General features: G+C 36.7%; 1 long non-coding RNA gene across 3 annotated transcripts in view; it reads left to right on the forward strand.

The window, feature by feature from the left end:
* Positions 1–14,211, forward strand: part of LOC311440068 — a 599,898-nt gene that overhangs the window by 402,917 nt on the left and 182,770 nt on the right. For 2 of the 3 annotated variants that reach the window (XR_014695192.1, XR_014695193.1), the window contains exons 17-19: positions 856–1,010; positions 10,851–11,047; positions 11,830–11,927. This is a non-coding gene — a long non-coding RNA (uncharacterized lncRNA). Of the gene's footprint in view, positions 1–855; positions 1,011–10,850; positions 11,048–11,429; positions 11,495–11,829; positions 11,928–14,211 lie in introns of all 3 variants that reach the window. The other variant, XR_014695191.1, reaches the window with a different exon arrangement.

Consider the following 14,211-nt stretch of genomic DNA (forward strand, 5'->3'; position numbering starts at 1 on the left):
GTATTTCCGGTATATCTTCATATTGCAAAGATCTTGGATTTCATATTTGTAAAGTTCTCCTGGATCTGTTTTCCTGAAAGTTGATTCATTTTCCCTCAGCAAATAGCAGTCATATTTGTCTATTAAGTCTTGGGGAATCTGTGTTAAATTTTTTTTCAACTTCTTAGTTTCCGCATTTTACATTCCAGCTCCTCTAAAGCTTATCTTCTCTGGTGAGAGATTCTCTTTATGCCAAGACTATCTGACCCTGAGGATCTGGTGCTTTTGAATCCCTTCTGGTAACTTCCCTGCATAGCTTCTTCATTCTTGGCTTCTTGTGTCTTGCTCTAATGCTTCCTTTAGCTGTCTGTGAATGACTTCAGAGTTTTCATCCCTTCTTGCTGCCACATATTCTCCTCTTTTCCCTTACTTGCTCACACTCTGTTGTAACAAACATTCCTTGGTTAGTTTCTTCTGCATGAGCTTGTCTTGTTTTTTGTTTTGTCCTTGTGGGCACATGGATATTCTTCCATGGATAGCATGCTTTTCTCATCTCATTTCTGTTCTGTATTTGAGGTTGATGAATCTGGAACTTGAGGTAAAATCAGGATGCACTCAGAGTCGATGTGTCTTGTGGTGTGGCCTGTATGATCCACAGTATGAGTCACTGCAATAAAACCTAATCACTTTATGGTTAGGCTGGAGAGATTTAAAACTGCTACATTTTTGATCAATATTTCTCCATTCCCTTATTCTCTGATTTAGGTGTAAAAATACAGACCCTGAAAACAATTTATAAGTGTTAAAAGCAGATTCTCTTCTTCCAATTTACTTTGCTCATGCAGTACAAACTGATCTTGATTTGTCCCTTTACAGTAGCTGTTTTTGGAATTCATGAGAAGAAAAGAAAACATGACAGAGTCAGAGATGAAGCCTGCTGCTTTCACATCTTTGTCTAGCACCGAGCTTGCTGCCTGGGCTCAACGAGGAGAAACTTCCACTGACTTGCATGGGTCAGGATGGTTTTTAATGTGAGTAAAGTCAGGAGAGTCTGCCATGAGTGGAAGTTGTGATACGTCATGGATACCCTAAGTATAGCTGCCTGAGATTTTTTACATTTCTTGTGGTAATTACTGCATTTGGGTAGCCGTTAGCTTTTAGGCATGACATGCTGCCTTACTGACCAATAATAAGATTGGGATGGTTGTGTTGCTAATCAGTGAAGGAAATGGTTGCAATCAAATTAATGGATTGGTGTTAATGAGTGTATCTGTCTGTTTGGAAGAGTGTTCGGTTTTGCTTGCTTATTTATTTTCTGTGATAGAATTACTGTGGACAAATGTTCATTTTAGCGGTATTAATAAGTTCATTAACATATAATCAGTCTAACAAATTGTGTTTTTAAAAGTTTAATCTTAAAGAGCTGCAAATAGAAGCTAATTAGCTACGTAGGGCTACAGCAATCACTGCTTAGTGGTAATTGATTGATTGAAAAAGTGGTAGGAGTTTTCAGGAGTAGTTTCAAAATGTGTAAGTGGTTATTAGAGTGAAAGCCTATCAGTGCCCTGAAATATTTATTAAAGGTTATCTGATGGTTTTTAATGTCTCATTCTCTTGTCAGTTAGAATAGGGGATTTTTGCAGATATTAGAAAAACATTTCAGTCTTGCTCTTTTTCTTGTAATTAGCAGATTGGTATGGGAAAATGTCACTAGGGTATGGTGATGTTTCCTGATGCGCAGGAGATAATGTTTCTGAGTGTAATCAGCAGCCTTTTAAAATTGATTTTGCAGCCATGATGTAACAAGATATCAAAATAAAACACTTCAGTAATTTCACATAGTTTATTTTGTTTAGCTTTTGCAAATTATGTAAGGATTATCTATTAACTGGATAATCTTTACAAGGGTTTGAAAAAGAAGAGAAAACTGTACATACTCAACAAAATACGTATTCTTTTGACTTGGCAATTACAAGTAGGTAAAGGTTTTCCTACATTAGAGACAACTTTATATCCCAATGCATTAATTTCACTGAATATGTATCTTAGAGTTTATCAGTTTGGTGAACTGCAGTAATGTAGGGCCAGATACTAAACTGATATAAAAAGGTTTAATTTGCATGACATTCACATCTATGAAATCAGTATGTCTTAAGTGAATGTTTGCCCATTCTCCCAAAAAAGTGAGGATTCTGATACCAATAGTCTTCAATTGGTGTTAGTTCACGTACATAACAGGAGGCTGTCAAGAGCAGAGTAATCATCTGCAAAAAGGATACATGAATGTTTCAGGACCGGGTTGAGCTATAGTCATAGGGATTGTAAGTTCACAGTGTGACGCCAAATGTGAGGGTATATTTTCATCCTAATAAAATTCAAGAGCCAGAAGAAGCAATTGGAGAAATCTCATTATTGAATTATGATCTCGTAGGACTTCAGAGAAGGAATTCTACCAGTGATGGAGTGGGACTTCATGAGATGTTGTAACCATAAGTCTCCAGACATTCTACAAAAAGAACCCAACTCTCTCCTCTATGTTATTTTTTGACATCTTGATCAGTAGGCAGACACTCGACCATGATAAAGTAGTGTGTCTGTCACTGTAATACTCGGACATCTCCCAAATAATATTTATTGTATTTATGGGTCAATTAATTTATCCGATATCCAAAACTGAACTGGAAATACAGAGCATACTGGCACATTCAGTCCTTGCTCAAAAAAAAAAACAAAAAACCAAAAAGAAACCAAACAACTAAAGATAAGGGATAGGGAGACACAGAGTCTGGGACCCGTACCATCATTTACGACCTCCTCATCCCATACCCGTGAATTGGAAGATGTCTGGAGGATTCAAGAACATACAGTGAAGCTGCTGAGAAGGACAAAGATGCTTTATGAGTCTCCTACTGTGAGAAATTGAGCAAGAAGTGAATGAATAATAGTCCCAAGATAGAAAACTATACCACAAGCAAGAAGACTGGAACAGCAGCCATCTCAGGCAAGAGTAAAATAAGGAGTAAGGAGCAATGTGACAGTGTGAGCAAGAGAGGTTCCCGCTCCAAAAACTAATCAGAACCAGGGAGCGTGGACTTGAAGTAGAGCCAAAGCACTATACCAAAGGAATTAAATAGAAGCAGAAGTAGCAGCTGTCATCAGGAAGCAAGGAGAGCTTGATTTGTAGGCTAATGAAAAGTTCAGGGAACATGCTATTTGACTAAAAAACTTCAGAAATGCTGACTGAATCGGAACCAGCTCTATAGTTCTGAAGGACGTTAAGGTGTATTGTGGAGATGAGTCTTGAATCTTGGGCAGACGGCTTGCTTGGAGTTTAAGCTTAAATTGGTTTAAGTGAAACATCCACGTGCAGTAGGGTGGCCCTTTGAGGGCCAGTGTTTGCCCACTGCATGTGCTGACTTCTGCGTTGAAGACAGAGGCTGTATAGCTGAGACGTGTGTAGGTGGGAAGCAGACAGAGATGGGTTATGCTCCCAGAACAGTCACAGTGCTGCGAACAGGAGCACCTACTGGAACAGACAAAGCCAAGGGATCATGCTGAGAGGAGCTGGGACCCAGCATTGTGTCATCAAGAGAGGATACTGCTGCTAGGCCTTTCTAGCAAAAAAAATACGGGAAGCTTTAGGAGAGCTGCTGTGCAAACAGCAATAGAGGAGTAATTAAAAATGATTTCATGAACCAGAGACAGTCAAAACCAGTAGGCATGGCTAGAACTTCATTCCCTTACTGACCTCGAGGAAAAATGTCCTAAGAAAGGCTGTATTGTGCTACCCTAAGCAGAGAGATTCTGCCAAAAAGCCATTTACTGAGCTGGGTTCAGTAACTGAAACATCAGACAGGACCTAGAAGGCAGCTGTCAGATGTTCCCTATGAATGCCAGGAAGCACATTAAGTTACATATCATCTGAAGGTAATTTTTTCCTCCATTTCACACCTGTATACCTTTAATGAACAGTAATAGAGTAATGGGCCTGTTTTTATGGAAGGTAATGAGCCCCAAAAACATGAATTGTGTTTGAGTCATACTTGTATCAGCTTAGAATCAGAGGTATTGAGGTTCTTTCTATGTCCTCCATCTTACAGGAATATCTCCTGAATTTTGGCAGTTCACAAAAACAATCAACCTTTTCAGCGTTTTAACATGCAGCTGTGTGTGTGCACTGCAAAGTTGAGGCAATAGAGAAAACAGGTGTGCTGCAATTCCTGCTGGGTTTGCAGTGTGCTTTCACCCGCCTCTTAGCACAGGATGCAGTGGGACCACAGGAATAAGATCAGCATGCAATCCCCATTGTTCTGAGATCATTAACATTTTCTTTTATTTTTTTTAACCTTTATTTCGTTCTTAAGTGAAGAATTTTGTCTATAGTTGTAGGAATCATGTGTTTATGACCGTATTAGTTCACATTTCAAGGGGAACATATTTGGGGTGAGGGCAAGTTCTGTTAAGTACAGATTTCCTGTAAGAAGGTTGACCCTTGACTCCAGTCTGTTAAAAGAAAGAAATGCATTAGAGGAACAGATGGTGTAGCTTTTTACCACTGAGTACTGTTGTTACTTGAGTGGAAGGTTCAGAAACTATTTACGTTTGTTGTTCTGCTTTGTTGTTTGTTTTTTTTTTTAATTTTTTAAAGAACTGTGCTGTTAGATGGGAGTGCTAGGTAATCTGTGTATTCTATGATCCATTTTTAATACATTACATGGTATTGAAGAAATAGACCTATTAGGTAAAATACCAAGTTCTTCAACATTGTCTTTTTATCTTGTCTTTTTATTATTTTTCTAAAGAAAAACACCCCCCAAAAAAACAAACAAACAAAAGAAAAAAAACTAGGCAACAACTACATACGATGGTTCTGCAAAATATTTTACTGTTCTCTCAGGTATATGTGGTATGGTTTAATATGAAAATAAACATGCTGGCCTTTTTTTTTTTTTTTAGTATAGGAAGAATTATTGTTAGCTATGTACTTACTCTGTAAGGTACAGTGTCACATTGTTGATTAAATCAGTAACAGATACCGTTTATAGGAATTGCAGGAATCTACATTAAGTATTCAAAATCCGTATTAGCTGGAGAAGTAACAGTGTCATCTTACAGAAAAGAAATTTTGCTTTTAAGAAACAGATACGAAACCTCTTCAGTGAATCTATGTAGAAGACACTAGGTGCATGCTTCCCTGCAGGAGTGAACTTCAGAGAAACTGTGAACATTGAGGCCCCTGTTGGGCTGAAGGAGGCAGTGAGTACTGACATGTTCCTGAATTAGCAGAGCTGAATTAATATTTGAACACTATGGCTGGTCTGGCAGCTCTGACATTAAGCTGTGTTCTTGAGCTATTAAGCCTGCTTTGTGAATTGAACATGAGAGGAAGCGTACAGTATGAAATGCGGTGTGCTTCGGTTCAGGAATGTCTTTATGCATGTCTTAAATCAGTCCTGGTTTAGGAAAATGTTGAAGCTTATATTTGAATATCATTCACTTCAGTGAGAAGAATGTTGGTGTTTTAGTTTTCTTAAAGTCCAAAGTTGTAATTACTGGAAATCATTATTAAAGAACGCTGTATTCCTTACGTTAATATTACCTTGTGATAAAATATAGTTGAGAATTATTAGGAGAAATTATTACCCTTATGTACCATAAGTGAAAGACAGTTATGTGGGAATGAGGGGCTGTACTAGCTGAAATTATGAGAAAAATGATAAATGAAAAGAGCAAAATATTTACATTTTTAAAGAGTTATTCATAATAAAGTGTTTATTATACTTGCCACCTGCTTTCAGGGGCTGGGAGATATGTATATATAGATATATGTACACACACACATACACATTTATTTATGTTTCTATAGAGCCAGGTAAAGCAAAGCAAGTTTGTTTGTTTGTTTTTTCTTCAAGTTTAGCTAGATAGTATTTTCAGTTGGAAAACATAATTTCTTTACCTTAGTTTTCAAAGTTTTGTGTTGAAGTGCAGCTGCTTCAGAATAAGGTATTATTCTAGACTAAGGAACAAAGTGGTTTTATTAGTGTTAATACCAGATAAAGAGTAAAATAAAATAGATAAAATGTGATAATTTACAAAATTCAGTGTTCTATAATAATTTTGTTTACTGGAAAAGCATTTGAATCTAAGAAGTTTTCCATGGGAGAGAGGCAGGAGGACTATTACACTATTTCCTATGCCTAACTGAACAAGATGTATTTAAAATTACAGAGTGCTGTTACTCTGTGTGCCTAGATTCTAAATCCAAATGAAACTGTCTCTTAAAAAGTAATGCATGCAGTAGAGAAGTTTTCTTCTGTGCCCATGTCCTTGGTTAGGCTCCTCTTCTTCAGTGATTTTAATGAGTGCTATTCCATGGAAGAAATGTCAATTTTGTTATAATCCCTCTATACATTTTTGGTTGGATTTCATGGCTCAAATGTTTCCATTCATAGAATGATAGAAAAGCTGTGTTCTTCTGCCCTAACTGCATGCATTCTGTGACAGCAACAAAGCCCTCAACTTATGGTCTTAGATTGCTATTCCAGTGGAAGAGGTACTGTATGGCGAACTGCATATGATACGGTAGTTTGGGGTGAGCTTTAAGTTACATGGTAAATATAGGATGTTTCATGCTGTTCTTAACCACGTAAAGCACAGTTCTGAATCAAAGTTTTTCTGCTAGAAACAAGATAAGTCCATTCTGGACTGATATTTTTAAATGGAAAAAAAAAAATTAACATTTCTATGGACATTTGACCAATTGTCTTGAAATTTTGCCCGAAAGGTTTCCTTATTCTTCAAAGAGAATGTTAGAGCTTTAGAAATACGAAGATGAGTTTAAAGGTAATGCAGGGAGAAAAATTGGAAATTAAAATGTCAGATGCATTTAGCCCTCTCTCCATAATAAGTCCATTCACTGATTAAATTATGAGCAGACCCAGCTTTCTGTGTTCAGCATGCTTTTAGGCCAGATTTATGACACTTTGAGAGAAGTACCTGCTTAAGAGCCAAACCTAGGATAGTTTTGTTAGCTGTATTTTAATTAATATTTCTTTCTTGGAAGTCCTAAGACACTGCTGAGTGCCTACATATTGTCAAGCCACTCTGTAAGACTGAGACACCAAAGGAAGTAGGAACTAGTCTTAATGATATATAAAATCTCATCTAAACCACGAAGCTCTTAACTGAGTGAAATACATTTAAGGTGCTTGAAGTATGAAGCTGATATTTTAGTAACAAAAATGCGTGGACATAACAATTTCAAAAAAGTGCTGGAGCACTGAGCAATCTGCAGTCACTGTGCTGATGTGTAGGGTTGACTGACATACAGTGAAGTTAGAAGTTCTCATGTTCTGTTGAATGCTCAGTTTTAATGCCCTGTGTTGTTTTGTTGTTTTATTTTTTTATTTTTTATTTTTTCCGCCCCAGTGATCTTTAACGTTCAGTCAAAGAACGAGAAATGAGGATTGTAATGTTAAACTGGCTACCTCTGAATGCAGTCCTCTTTCATGAATGCCAGTTAACTTCTGGTACTGTGGTGGTTCAACCCCATTTATTTCACTGGAGTAAGCAATGGATATTGCAACATTGGGAGTTTTCTGAACTTAAGTGACAAAAACATTGTCAAAAAACTAACGACTGAAAGCTATCAGAGACATAATTAAAAGGATGATCCCAGATGTGAGCTTATGGCAGATATATCAGCCATTCAAACACTCTTCTCTTGTCCTGCACCTCAGTGCAAGCAGCCAGTGAGTGGAATCACCCGGTGCCTTCGATACCTGGGAGAGCACCATCATGTCAGGACTGTGAGAGCTAGTAGCTGCCAGTCTCTTATTTTTCTGTTTTTGATTCTTTCAGTTGCCTCAGTTTTCCCTTTATTTCAGTTGTTGTCCCAAGTATCATGTTTCCCTTGTTTTCTTTTCTCCGTCTTCCCTTTCTTCCCTTCCAAGGTTGTGTTCGGGTTTGGCTGTTCCAGTTGCAAGAGGAAAATCAGTACAAAATATATTTTTTTTAGTTTGATTTGTGACAGGGAAGGTGACAACATTGCATGATTACTTTTCTTTTTTTTTATTTTAACATCCATACCATTGGGTTGTAGTTTGCTTTTGCTTAGTTTTTGTTGTATATGCATTATAGCTGTGAGAACAAAAAACAGGCTTTGTAATGACATTTTTTCTACCTGTTCTGTAAAATACTAATTTTTGCATGTATACTTCCACTATTTCCACATTGCTGTGCTTGTAAATAAGTTGTGATCACCAAAAGAATATTTCCATTGCTAATGAGAAGTACCTTGCTGTCAAATATAAATTATTCATTGCTTTTCATGTCATATGCTCTTGATCAAAGAAACTTCTCTTTAATTCTTATAATAGTTAACAAATCTCCCTACGTATGAAGTCTTTTTCTTCAAAACGTTTTTATGCACTGTTTAATTTTTAACTTTTCTACGTTTTGAACTCCACTTTTTTATTAAAAAAAAAGCAGCTGAGCTCAGTATACAATATTATATAAGTGAAACTCCATAAACATGCATAGTAAATACTATATTTCTGTTATATCATTCTGCTGCCTAGTTTAATAAAGCCTCAAGATCCAGAGCTCACAGGCATGATGGCAATAAAACACGATATTAATAATCTCTTATAAGAGAAAATTGACATTAGATCTAACGTAAAACTGACATAAAATCCTGAGTCTAAAACAAGAATGCTTGTTGTTCTAAAATGTAATTCAGATCTTTTCTAAACAGCCATTTTGTGCATTTACTAAACATACAGGAATACAAACCCATTAATGCACTGAAAACCAGAGATGGAGTTGACAAAGGCAAATGGTAAAGGCTTAGGTTTCACTAGCTGGTGATGAAATCATGCTACTTTGGGAGATGGGAAGTGTGGTCAGTAACGCAAGCATGTGATGTAACACACTATTTAAAAAGTCACAGAGAGAAGGGATCTGCTTTCAGCATCTGATATTTGCCCCAATTCCTTGTCTTTTTTTTTTTTTTTTTTTTTTAACCTTCCCCAAAATGTTCTTCCCTTTTTGCTCCTTTTTCCCAGAGTTAATTTTCAGTGTTTTCCTGATAACTTTCATATTCTTCTGATTTTTTTCTCAGACTTGGAAGACTTGAGTTGCAGTTAGTTCCCTTTTCTTACATTAAATACTTTCACATGCTGTAAGGTAGCTGGGTACCATTTTCTCTATAGTCTCTGTTGCTCAGTTGTCATATAACAATCATGATTTTAGCAGCCCACTGGCATGCGATTATGTGAGCATAGACAACATCTAGTCTCTAAGTTAATGGCTATGTAGGTAAAATTGTTGGATGTGTATTTATTAGAATGGTTTGGATTTTGGCTTTTAATTTCTTTAAAAAAAATACTATTGACTGCACAGTCAAGGACTAATCTTACACTTCTTGTTAGTTTTGATAAACTAATATCCTTTAGGGCTTGATTTCAAAGCGTTTATTTTTGGTTGTACTAAAACAGAAATGGAACAGAAACTTACTGGCTTGATTTGAATCTCTTAGAATAGAATGTAAGTACATTGTTTAGCATTCTCTTGTGAATCAGGGTAGAACAAATCTTCTGTGGATTATAATCTAATGCCAGGACTTTATTTCTAGAACGCAACTAGTAGGCTGAATTATGTTCACTTCCCTGTGTTGAAGCTTTTGATTTACTTCAGTTTCAAGACTGTGGAATAATAGAACTTCGTACTTGTGCTGCTTGTGCATAAATCTTTACCGTATAAACTAAAAGTAATGGATATAGCTAGTGTTCCTTATTCATATTCATTTCTGCCAACAAAAGGGATTGTGTCAGACAGCATGTGCTAAACTTGTACGGAGGAGGGACTTAAGTAATTACTTGGCTTTGGAAAATTGTACGTGTATGGTTTAAAGGATCACTGGTATTTAGAGGAATGTGTTTGGACTGCAGAATAACTTGCCTCCATCTCTGTCTGCTGAGCCTTCCGTAAAATTCAAGTACAGGAGCAATGAACTGTATTGCCATAAAAATCCTTCATACTTTCCCCTTTCTGTACAGTGTACTTGGCTCACACTGGCTGGACAGTTGATTGCAGTGGGTAAATGCTGATCTGTAAAGCCCAAATGAATACTTTGAAACAGTTGTGCTGTCTTGAAATTCCAAACCCAATTTCAGTAACATTTACTATACGCAGCTGTAAATTAATATTCTGAGGAGATGAAATAAGATGGTAGCATGAAGACACCACAAAGAGCCCTTTACATCAGTTCATGAGAATTTTCACAGAAATTAATATATAACATTTTGGTGTGAAATAGCTGCCACTGTAGGAGATGAGATCAACGGTATTTCACTGCTTCATAGTGTTTCTATCTAATGTCTCCATTTCTGACACTTCTTAAAAAACTGTTACAACTCTGCATGTACTCAGTAGGTCTGTCCAAAATACTTGTCTCCAACCATAGTGCTTTTCCTGTTAGGAAGTTGTTTGTGAGCAGATTCTGAATTGTGCAAAGTTTCAGCTAGTAACAAAAGTTTGCCAAATAGTTTGCACAAACAAATCTAAGGTTGAAGTGCACTGTAAAATATTTATCTTACGCCTTCCTTGTGAGAAGTCATTTAAATCAGGGAAGATATTAAAAAACCCTTTGCTATAACTTACCTGGCCTCTATACATGAAGCAAACAGTTTTTGCTTGCATTCGTAACTGATTAATTAGACTGGCAAACACTGCGGAACAAAATGCTATGTTTGCATATTGAGTTTTTGTATTTATGTGTGAAGTAATGTTTTTAAGTCTGTAAGCCAAACATTCAGAAACTAGAAAATTCCCTAATTACAGTAACAATCGAGCTCTTTCTCCATTTGCAGTTTGATACTACGCTGGAACTTAAAAGCATGACTCACGCAGTGTGTGCACCTTTTCCATTTGGCATATGCCTGGTTGGCTTCTCAGAGAGAGCAGTGCACTTCCCTCCTCACCCAGCGGATGCTGTGCTGCTACCTTCGATGCCATCCTCAAAGCTTGCTCTGAACACGAACCCCGCATTTCCTCATAGACTTCTCAGGTACCCATAACTGCATTTTCCGCATTCTTCTTTCTCACTATACTCCTGCAAAATGAATAGCTGTTGGCCATTGTTCATGATAGAACATACTGCAGAGGTTTAATGACGTGTAACCTCCAATAAGGGTTTAATCTTATATTGACTACACTGTTGTAGTACATAAGATGCACATTTTAAAGGCGGCCTTAGACTTAGCAGCTTCCACTACTATGAGTTTTTAGAGTTTTATGGTGTAACTTTAATAATATTTTTTACATATCTGATGTGCTTCTGACAACTTTATCAAAAAATAAGTAAAAAAATAACCAGACCTGAGTCGAACTTCCTGACTGTCAGGGTTCTGGCAGTGTGCACAGTGAGACCCCTGGGCTCTCCCCTACAGGCTCTGTGATATTGGGGATTACTCTGTAAATGCAGCAGCTCCAGAAGGCAGAGGACACTCTACTCATAAGTTTCACAGATAATTGCTGGCACAGAGGGTGGAAGTTGGGTTCAGTTACAAGCTGCGATGGGAATTGGTCCAATGAATAGAGAATGCTCTGCCTGTGTCCTTCAAGCTTTAGATTCCTTCTGCACCATCTTTATATCCTGCCCCACAATGAATCCTTTCTGGCAGACTTCTCATACTAGTCCCTTTTTCCTCATGAGAAGTATTCAAGCCAGCCCTGCTAAGGATTTTTAATGACATTTCTATTCTTCCTGCTTTCTAAACTGTAGACCTCAGACAGTCTTCAGTGCTTTTTGTCCAGTCTGTATATTTGCTCTTTCTTCTGTCCTAACAGAGATCTGTTGACACTGTCCTATTCAAGCAGATGGAAAAAATGATGGCTGTGACAGAAAGGACAAGCTTCTCTCAAGTCTTTTTTTTTTTTTCAACAAGGTAAGAATGAGAAATCATTTCAAATAAAGTCAGCTTTTTTTTTTTTTTTTTTAATCTTTGAGATGTGGGGGTGGAGGCAACCATGATTGTCCTCAGTTGTGTTTAAAATGCATGAGTAATTTTGGCTGATTTTTTTAAGTCAGTCTAGGATGTAATTATGACTTAGGAAAGCTTTATGCAAAATCCTTGCATTTTTGAGAAATGTTAAATAATTACATAATTGTAGTCTAAGTAATACAAAATCTGAAGAGTTTTAGCTTTAGAGGGTGTTGTTACCTGTGCTTAATCCCAATGCTTTTGAAGGAGACACAATTCAGTCTAATGGAATACTCTCATTTGCATGTTCATCACCTTTTATAATATGTCATTTAATATGTTTAATATTTGCTGTGCTAAAATAACATTAATTATACAGTAATGTTGATATAAAACTTGTTTCTGTGATGTTACAAAATTTCCTGTGTCATGCAGTTTTGTTGATAGCCATTGCCCAGATAAAATGTACTGCACTGCTGCAGTCCTCAGGTCTGTCTTCATTCCTGTGTGTGACGTGCAGTCACAGTCTGTCGTGTGCCAGGAGCTATGTGTGATGTATCAAGGAACATGATGGGAAAGAGCCACATCAGTGCCAGAGCTGGGACCTGTGCTGCCCCGCAGTCCGTTAGGAAGAGAACTTGCTAGTATGTTATCTTGGCTCCTGTCTGGCCACATCCAGAGGGAACTAGTTTGTCAGTCACTGTTGCAAGTCATGAAGCCAAGTAAGAAATAGATGATTAGAAGTTGAAAGAATAACAAAAGAAGACTTCCTTGCCAAAAAGACAGAGCTCTTTTAATTAAAAAAAATTAAAAAAATTAAGCCTTATAGGTAAATTATAATTAATGGTATTTCATTTATTTGAAGGGACGTCATCAATATCATTGTCATTACATTATAGCACAGTTATTTTGAAAGAATGTCTTACAAGTTTCTTTAGGTACGCTTTCCGTTCTTGCATAGACTTCAATTTACTAATAACATTTTTGGCATTAACCTGACGTTATTTTACTTAAATACATAAATTCTTATATAGTGCAATTAAAAATATTTTCCTTAGTGCTTAAGCATAATTTTAAAATCTGAAACTGTACATTATCATGTTAAAATCTGCAATGCAGAAAAAATTCTAGTATTGACAATAACAGAATAAAAAGTCATGACAAAGAGGGAAATGCACCAGAGAAAAGCTGGGAGAAATGATCTGTGATATCATTTCATATAATTTAATCTATTATTTTTTGACCGTGATTAACTGGATAAGAAGCAATGGGCTTGGAATCTCAGAAAACAAAAGCAAAAACATTTCAAGTTATTAGAAACTATTTGTGTCAGAAAGCGGGAAAATATGTTGCTGGAAAAGCTGTAGAATCTCTAGTATTGGAGTTATTTAAGAACATGGTAGACACAGATGTGTCAGAATGAAATAAATATAGGCAGCTGGCAAGGGGATAGAATAAATAACCCTTATTTTTTGTCACTGGAAGCTATGAAGGCATTGAAGAAAGAAAACGAAAGTACATGCAATATTTTTAGTTTCACGTGGGGAAATACAGGCAAAGACTTTACATGACACGTGATGGGAACTTTCTGTGCAGCTCCAAGGAGATATTTACTGAGCTGATTCCTCAGTACTACACGTTTAGAGATGAATTTGAGGGGCTCAGTAATGAACAAGAATGGGGATAAAAGGAAAAATGTTAATGAAATGTGGGTTTTTCCTTTTCTAAAGCATAATCCACTTTCAACTCACTCAACTTTGTTAAACTCCCTTGAAAATCTCATTCCCCAGCACTGTTTTATAACTGGCTCGTGTAACCTGACTACAGGGAAAGAAAAAGCAGCATTATGCTATGGGATTTCTTTTCTGCTATTTTCCACTTCAAAGGATAATTAATTTATTAAGAAGGAATTACTGTGGCTGGTGGACTTCCACTGTAGCTAGGTACCATCAATGTGTTTTCAGTCCTTTAAATGCCTGTCATGTGCTGGAATCAGAGTTCTTGACCTAAGAAGTTAGAAAACTGGGCAAAGATAGAAATGAGCAGAGTGGTTAAAGACATACCTTTTTACACCTGAGAATTTCAAAAGAGCCTTAAGGGACACAGGCATTAATTTCCTATTCAAATACTATATAGAGTTGAGAGCCTAACATCTCTTGGCAGATAAACCCCAGAGGTTTAGGACTGCTCTGTAGTGGAGTGGAAAAGAAACTTGTCCTATTCTCATACAGTTGGTGTAAGTTTAAAT

Source organism: Aythya ferina (assembly GCF_964211825.1).
Source record: "Aythya ferina genome assembly, chromosome: 7".
Taxonomy (NCBI): Eukaryota; Metazoa; Chordata; class Aves; order Anseriformes; family Anatidae; genus Aythya; species Aythya ferina.